Genomic DNA, 8,960 nt, shown 5'->3' on the forward strand with positions numbered 1-8,960 from the left:
TACGCTGATTCATAGGGAGAACAAGGCCTAGGGAAAAAAAAAAAACTCAGCAAATGAACAATGCTTCCTTGATAACACAGAAGCTATTATTAAAAAAAATTATTGGAGTATAATTTCTTTATAATATTCTGTTTTTTTCTGCTCTACAGCAAAGTGAATCAGCTATATATATGTGCATACATCCCTTCCCTCTTGGATCTCCATTCTCCCAGCCCATCCCACCCATCTAGGTCACCACAAAGCACCAAATTGAGCTTCCTGTGCTATAAAGAAGAGAGAGAAAAGTAAATATCGTGCATTACCACATATATGTGGAATCTAGAAAAACAGTAAAGATGAATCTACTTGCAGGGCATCAAGAGAGATGCAGATATAGGACACATTGGGGCAGGGAGGATGAACTGGGAGATTGGGATTGACATACACACACTACCGTGTGTTAAACAGATAGCTAGTGGGACCTGCTATATAGCACAGGAAGCAATTTAATGACAAATAATTATAATTGGCCTATTCAAGAGGCTATCAAAATTGTTTTGTAAACAAGTTTCCTTTATATGGGGTGTTCCCGGGTAGCTCAGCTGGTCAGGAATCCACCTGCAAAGCAGGAGACCCCAGTTTGATTGCTGGGTTGGCAAGTTCCCCTGGAGAAGGAATAGGTTACCCATTCCAGCATTCTTGGACTTCCCTGGTGGTTCAGAAAGTAAATAATCTGCCTGCAATACAGGAGACCTGGGTTTGATCCCTGGGTTGGGAAGATTCCCTTGGAGGAGGGCATGGCAGCCCACTCTAGTATTCTTGTCTGAAGAATCCCCAGGGACATAGGAGCCTGGCGTGTTACAGTCCATGGGATTGCACAGAGTCGGACACCACTGAAGTGACTTAGCATCAACAGCAGTGCTGTGCTTAGTCACTCAGTTGTGTCTGACTCTGTGCGACCCTGTAGACAGTAGCCCAGGAGGCTCCTCTGTTCCTGGGATTCTACAGGCAAGAATACTGAAGTGGGTTGCCATTTCCTTCTCCTTGCTGTATTCTACTCACTACTGTTTCTGAAGCGGGTCTCTCAGGAAATCTTCTCTGATCTTATCCAATTGACCTGATTTATTAAATTTCTCTTCTGCAAAGACCAGCTCCATCCCACTCATGTCATTGTTGAGGATGAAACAAACTTTAGATTTGTAGAATTCTGGGTCACCTGTTTGAAAGTACTTGTAACGCATATTTAGTACTATGATTTGGGCCAAGAAAGAACAGGTGAAGCAAGCTCAGACCAACTGTTTGTAGGCTCCTTCTAGACAGGACTCATAGAGACACTTGTCCACCAGGTGCCCTGCAAACTCATACATCTTTAGGATCAGATGAGTGGGACAATTAGGGTTGGGGTGCACTAGTGTTTGGTTGGTGTCACTGAATCGGGTGAAGAGCTGATTGGTGGTGTCAAATAGTGCTTTGCAGATTAATTCAAACCGTTCCCAGTGAGGCCTTTCTCAGTCTGGAGCTTCTTCATCCTGAAAAACCACTTCAAAGTTCTTGCTCCAACCTGAGATGGAGAAATTCTGAGTGACTTTCAGAGACGATTCCAACAAGGCATGTCTGCTGACCTTCAGGGTGACTTTAGGACGTGGTCTTTTCATATATACCCGCTGAAGCTCTCAATGGGAAAAGTTCACCTTGTCCTGAAAGGTCTCGGATCCTCCTGTGTTCTTACGGAGCAGATGAACGTAGCCGCTGAGATGATCCTCCCCTTACAGATGAGCTCCACAGGAGGCTGAATGCTGTCATCCACTACAAGGGTGAGCAGCTTATGGACAGGGTCAGAGCCAAGGTATGAAAATTTGGTTCCAGGGCACACTCGGAAAGTGTAAAGGTGCCAGGGAATGATTTCCAGGTGGAATTCCTCTGAGAATTGCTTTGGTGACACGTAGCACTACAGGTTCTTCGGTTTCTTCACCTTCCCAGGGGTGTGACACTCAGAGGGTGAGTCTTCATCTTCCTCCTCCAGAGCCGTGGAGGGCCGGCGCTGGGCAGAGCTTGTGTGCATGGGCGGGAGGTGCCACGGCACGCTGGTGCAGTTGGCAGCATTATACAGATAAGCTTCAAGGTAAATGCTCACTCCTGAGGTAGACACGTTGCATTCAATGTTATTCCTCTTGTTCTCACTTAGGACAATGATGTCAAATTCACCATGGTTGATTGGCTGGTTTTGGTATGAGATGCAGGCATGGAAGCAGACCCGAGAATTCAGGGTGAGCTGCAGGAACACCTAGAAGGTCTGCGGGTTGGACGTCACCGACACCGGTACTCTCTTCTTCCGGAGGACCAAGCTCATGAATGGACAGGCTGTAGTTGTGCTCATCTCTCAAGGACGTGCACAGCACAGTATCCTTTATATGACAAGCACAGCACAAGCACAGCATAGTATGCTTTATATGACACTAAGAACAGAATGATAAAACATCTTAGATCTATGAAAGCTAGGGGAAATATTGAAAATGTCATGATAGTTCAAGACTTTGGATTCTTTTCAGCTTGTCCCACAATAGTACAATGTAGCAGAAATAGAGGTGGAGAAGTCAAAAGGTGTTTAGAGAGTCCAGATTTTCCCTGGTTGGCACCAAATAAATAGACACACATACACACACACACACAGCAAATCCAAGAAAGATGCAAACTTTTATGTAAGTCTACTTAAAGAAAAAAACTTGAAATATACCAAAACAGTAAAGACCATTACTCATAAAAGCATAGAATAAAAACAGCGTGGGACTCACACAAACACACACACACGTGCACATACACAGTCAAGAGTTTCTAAAATTTGAGTGATGCAGGCCAGACCAGAAGACTGAGAGATCATGTTTCTAGTCTCAGTCTGGGTAGAGAGAAAATTGGAAATGAAAATCTGGCTTCCACACTGTTACTTGTTGATACACTCTGCTCTGCCCTGATAACTATATATATTTTGTTTTCATGCCACACTGTAGCCTCAGCCATTCTCAAATAAAATTTTTAATCTTCACAGAGATTTGAAAATCACTTGAGGAATATTTACAGAAATCTGGGCAGGGTGCCCCCCTATTTTGCTACATTTATTTAGTATCCAGAATGAATTGAGGAGGTAAAGAGTTGCCACAGTTGATACAATTTCAATCTAGGTATACTGTGCATTATATAAGCACATATCTGAATTTTCACCCTGAATGTTTTAAAAAATCAGTAAGGGTAAAAAATAGCACTGCATCAACACCTGATAAAAACGTGAAAGTGAGAGAGAAGATGTGATGCCTTTTTATATACTGTGACTCAACATAAACAATATACATAATAGAATAAGCCCAGGCCCTTTAGACACCAATATGACGATTACTTTTCTCCTTTCTTCATCTATTTCTATCAGGCCTATCTCCAAAAATGTGATAACAGCCACGTCTGTTGGATCCATTTTATTCTCTCTTTCTCTGCAGTCAACTAAATGAAAAGAAGGGTTTCCCTGGTGGCTCAGATGGTAAAGAATCTGTCTGAAATACAGGATACCCAGGTTCGATCCTGGGTTGGGAAGATTCGTTGGAGAAGGGAATGGCAACCCACTCCAGTATTCTTGCCTGAAGAATTCCATGGACAGAGGAGCCTGGTGGGCTACAGCTGATGGCCTCACAGAGTTGGACATGACTAAGCAACTAACACTTTCAGTTTCAAAGGACACAAAAACCATAAATGAAGCTTGAGAAAAATTCTTTTTAAGTGGTTTTATCACACTGTCATAAAATAGACCTTATCTTTTTCCAAAATGATTAATAAAAATATAACAACTGAGCAACATAAAGGTTCCAAACTATTTAGTGTCTGTCAAATGTCATGAGGACTTTTATGTAATGTAATCTTCAAATAAAAATATAAAGTCTATTTTAATTATTCTATTATGTCCTTCTCCTTTTATATGATAAAAACATCAGGTTCTATATCTTTCTCACAATAAATAGAATTTTGTTTGTGCATTGGAGTCTTTCAATGTCATTCCTTATTCTCAAAGACTGAAATTAATTTCCTTTTTGATTATCATTGTAGACCCTTTACATTCGATTCAACGAGATGGTTGGATGGCATTACCAACTCAATGGACATGAGTTTGAGCAAACTCCGGTGAAGGACTAGGAAGCCTGGCTTGCTGCAGTCCATGGGGTCGCAAAGAGTTGAACACAACTGAGTGACTGAACATCAACAATTCAATCTAAACTTATATCAGTGTAAGGAAAACAATTTCTCTTTGGCAAGGGGATAGTGTAAAAGCAGAAAAAATCGGGCAACTTGTACATAAGAATAGTTATTGGGTGCATATACTAATGACATTTTTTTCAAGTTCTTGGATGCTAAATTTTTCAGTTTATGTTCTGCACAAAATGCCTTAAGAACACATTTTTCGAATTCTTTAATTTTTCTTTAGAGTGATGAACTCTATTATTCTTAATGTGTATCTAACCAGTAAGTGAAAAGACAGTAGGACATCATGTTTAGGGAAGTCAATCCAATGGCCAGATTTTCTAGGTTAGAATGAATCTCAAAAGCATTACACTAAATGAAAGAATCCAGGAAGAAAGAAAGAGCTACTCATTATAAAACTTGACTTTATTGATGTTCTAGAAAAGGTCAAAGTATAGGGACAGAAATCTATCTGATTTAAATTTACCAGGGAAATTGATAACAAAAGGACATAAAGAAACTTTTTGTGGTAATGGAACTATTCTGTCTTCATTCTGGTGATCATCACATTAGTTTATTTTTTAAACTCATGGAAATATATGACTATAAAGAGTGGCCTTTTATATTTCAATAACCTGACATCCAGAAAACTAAGATCATGGCATCTGGTCCCATCACTTCATGGCAAATAGACGGGGAAAGAGTGGAAACAGTGGCTGACTTTATTTTTCTGGGCTCCAAAATCACTGCAGATGGTGTTTGCAGCCATGAAATTAAAAGACGCTTGCTCCTTGGAAGGAAAGTTATGACCAACCTAGACAGCATATTAAAGAGACATTACTTTGTCAACAAAGGTCCATCTAGTCAAGACTATGATTTTTCCAGTATTCATGTATGGATGTGAGAGTTGGACTATAAAGAAAGCTGAGCCCCAAAGAATTGGTGCTATTGAACTGTGGTGTTGGAGAAGACTCTTGAGAGTTCCTTGGACTGCAAGGAGGTCCAACCAGTTCACCCTAAAGAAGATCAGTCCAGGGTGTTCATTGGAGGGACTGACGCTGAAACTGAAACTCCAATACTTTGGCCACCTGATGCGGAGAGCTGACTCATTTGAAGAGACCCTGATGCTGGGAAAGATTAAGGGCAGGAGGAGAAGGGGACGACAGAAGATGAGATGGTTGGATGGCATCACCGACACAACGGACATGGGTTTGGGTGGACTCTGGGAGTTGGTGATGGACAGGGAGGCCTGGCGTGCTGCGGTTCATGGGGTCGCAAAGATTTGGACACGACTGAGTGACTGAACTGAACTGAACCTGACATTAAAGAATGAAAACAGGAATACATACATGCCAAATTACTACATAAAGTAATGAGGAAATATTAATGTTGTCTTCTGAGGGCCTCCCATAAGCTAAAATCTAAGCAATAACTGGAGACTTTAGTTCACCCTAAAACATAATGTCACAAACAAGCTATATTTACAAAGTTTATGGTTATGTCTATGATGTTGCTTCCTGAGCCAGGATATTAAGCCAGACCTGCTCAAAGTCTAAGCTCATCACAGTCCTCAGGCTCATGGTCAGAGAATTTGACTCATGAGAGGAATCCTGAAAGCTACAAAGTCTATTCTACTTTATAGTTATTGATAGAGGTCAATTCAACAGCTTGAGGGGGTAAAAGAATCAGGGCTGATGTACATCCAGCTAAGAAAGGTAGCTCCTTGTACCAAATTACGAAACAGCCTATTGGCACTGAATTCATGAACTATGCAGTTTGGAGTCACAAAATTTTGTTGGCAATATCCCAATAAATATTGTGGTGGCCATTAAAAAAATAAACACTTTACGGGTCAAATATTTCTCTGAACTATCCATATAGCATCAATTCTTATTGAATTGTGTCTGTTAGCTTCGATACTTTTTACTTGGAAGTCTTTTTTGCAAGCATTTTAGCAAACTATATAGCATTCTTTCGATTTACTTTGTTCTTATCTAATTTTTATTCTTAAATACAAGATATGAATGATTATTTCATTATTGTTATTACATGACAGATGCTCCTGTAATTGCTTTGTAGACTTTCTTAATTGGTATATTTTTCTTTCTTTTTTCTTGTTCCCCCTTTACTCTTTTTTTTTTTTTCTGTTACTTCCATATTGTCATTTGATATTCACAATTAGTCAAAGTTTGATGTGTGATGCAACTTTTAAATTAATAATTATAATTTTTAGGGATTAAAAGTTTTTTGTCATATTACAAAAGTAAAAAAAAATTGAATAACTCATTAAAAGACTATAAGTCATGAAGCTTTCGAAAATTAATCTTAAACTATCTTGATCATTCTATTATGTATAATATTTTGGCTTATATATATTTGTATACTCATTAGAAAAGACTTTGACGCTGGGAGGGATTGGGGGCAGGAGAAGAAGGGAACGACAGAGGATGAGATGGCTGGATGGCATCACTGACTCGATGGGCGTGAGTCTGAGTGAACTCCGGGAGATGGTGATGGACAGGGAGGCCTGGCGTGCTGCGATTCATTGGGTCGCAAAGAGTCGAACATGACTGAGCGACTGAACTGAACTGAACTGAACTGATACATATATACATATCATCAGTGTGCTGTACACTGGAAATTAACAGGACATTATAAATCAACTACATTTTGCTACTATTTACTGATTCATTCAATGTTTGTCCATAGTGAGTATGATAGTTTGGAAAGATCATTATCAAAAAGTATCTAGAATTTCTCATGGCTAATTCAAGGATGTATAATTCATACTAAAATATATTTTAAAAAGTAAGCTCATTTGTCATGAAAAAGGAAAATATTTATTTGTACAGTTTATAAAATTTCAATATTAGCACTTCTCTAATGTTTTATGTTTGTTTTTTTTTTTTGCAACAGGAAAAAAACCTTTTATCTTAGGTGTATAATAACAGTTATCCCTTCCATATTCCACATTTCACCTTCCTATACACACTTTCACCCCTGTGTTTTTATTGTAGAAAAAAATATATAAGATGTAACTGACCAATTTTCAAGGCACTATGGTGATTGAAATTGGAAGGAAAAAGGGAACATATGTACACATATGGCTGATTCATTTTTCTGTACAGCAGAAGCTAACACAGCATTGTAAAGCAACTACACTCCAATAAAAATCAATTAAAAAAAGAAAAGAAATTGACAATTATAACCATTTTAGGTATACAGTCTAGTGATATTAAATACATTCATTCTTATACACACTTTTAAAGATTTTGTATGCCCTCAGTATGGACTTTGTTAATTCACTGGGCAGTTGTTAAGAGGTGAGTGCCACAAGGTTTGAATCTGTAAGTTCCCAAATGTTGAAATGGCATTTATCTCTTTTAATGTTGAAAACTTGCCAACAGTTCAGAAAGATTTCTCTGATTCCTTATCGAAACTACTAGGCACTTCTTCCAAGAGCATCTCATTCTGCTTCTACTAACTCTTTCTAGAAGAGCAGTTTTCTTTTATTTTTTTTTAATTTTAATTTTTACTTTATTTTGCTTTACAATACTGTATTGGTTCTGCCATATGTTGACATGAATCTGCCACGGGTGTACATGAGTTCCCAATCCTGAACCCCCCTCCCACCTTCTACCCCATATCATCTCTCTGGATCATCCCTGTGCACCAGCCCCAAGTATCCTGTATCCTGTATTGAAACAACCTAGATGTCCATCAGCAGATGAATGGATAAGAAAGCCGTGGTACATATATACAATGGAGTATTACTCAGTCATTTAAAAGAATACATTCGAATCAGTTCTAATGAGGTGGATGAAATTGGAGCCTATTATACAGAGTGAAGTAAGCCAGAAAGAAAAACACCAATACAGTATACTAACACATATATATGGAATTTAGAAAGATGATAATGATAACCCTGTATGCAAGACAGCAAAAGAGACACAGATGTATAGAACGGACTTCTGGACTCTGAGGGAGAGGGTGAGGGTGGGATGATTTGGCAGAAAGGCACTGAAACATGTATACTATCATGTAAGAAACGAATCGCCAGTCTATGTTTTATATTTTATCTTTATCTTAATAATATCGATTATATATATATATATATATTTTTTTTTTTTTTTTACCAAATTGCATATAGATACTCCAAGTTCTCTCCACTTTATTCCTGATGGCTATATAAATATTTTTATGGGTTCTGTGTGAAATGGGTTGAGATAACTTTATCAAAAGAGTAGGAAATAAACTCCAGAACATTTAACTGTCTGAAGGGATTTCACACCTAAATGGAGATTAAACCATCCTACTAATTTGATAATTTTGTACTCTGAAAAATATTTCATATACTTAGTACACAGTCCTAATCTTGATACACTTTAAAATATGTTAGGAAATAAAATAGTTGATGTGAGAAAACCAGACAACTATTTTGAATTACTCAATTCTATGGCAGAGAATTGTTGGATGCTTACTAATGACCGCCTCTAGTTCCAATCACAGTCTGAGTAAGAGAAACAAGAGCATACTTGTTCAATGTCCATCTCTCAAAACATATTTCCCTCCAAAAATTTTCTAATTACTGCTACACTGCTTACCGAACCATGTACTTTTTAAAAAGATGAATGTTAAAATATTTATAATGAGCCAGGGTTCATTAATGGCATTCTGATTGATTAATTATTATCAATACATGTATAATTTAAATAGGCTATGCATTATTATACTGGCTTTGAAATGCAGAGAATAAGCACTCT

General features: G+C 38.2%; 1 pseudogene; it reads right to left on the reverse strand.

Moving 5' to 3' along the window:
- Nucleotides 1-1,040: 1,040 nt before the first annotated feature.
- On the reverse strand, nt 1,041-2,417 carry LOC138075956 (apoptosis-resistant E3 ubiquitin protein ligase 1 pseudogene; annotated as a pseudogene).
- Between the last annotated feature and the right edge of the window lie 6,543 nt (nt 2,418-8,960).

This window comes from Capricornis sumatraensis, chromosome 1 (genome assembly GCF_032405125.1).
Source record: "Capricornis sumatraensis isolate serow.1 chromosome 1, serow.2, whole genome shotgun sequence".
Classification (NCBI taxonomy): Eukaryota; Metazoa; Chordata; class Mammalia; order Artiodactyla; family Bovidae; genus Capricornis; species Capricornis sumatraensis.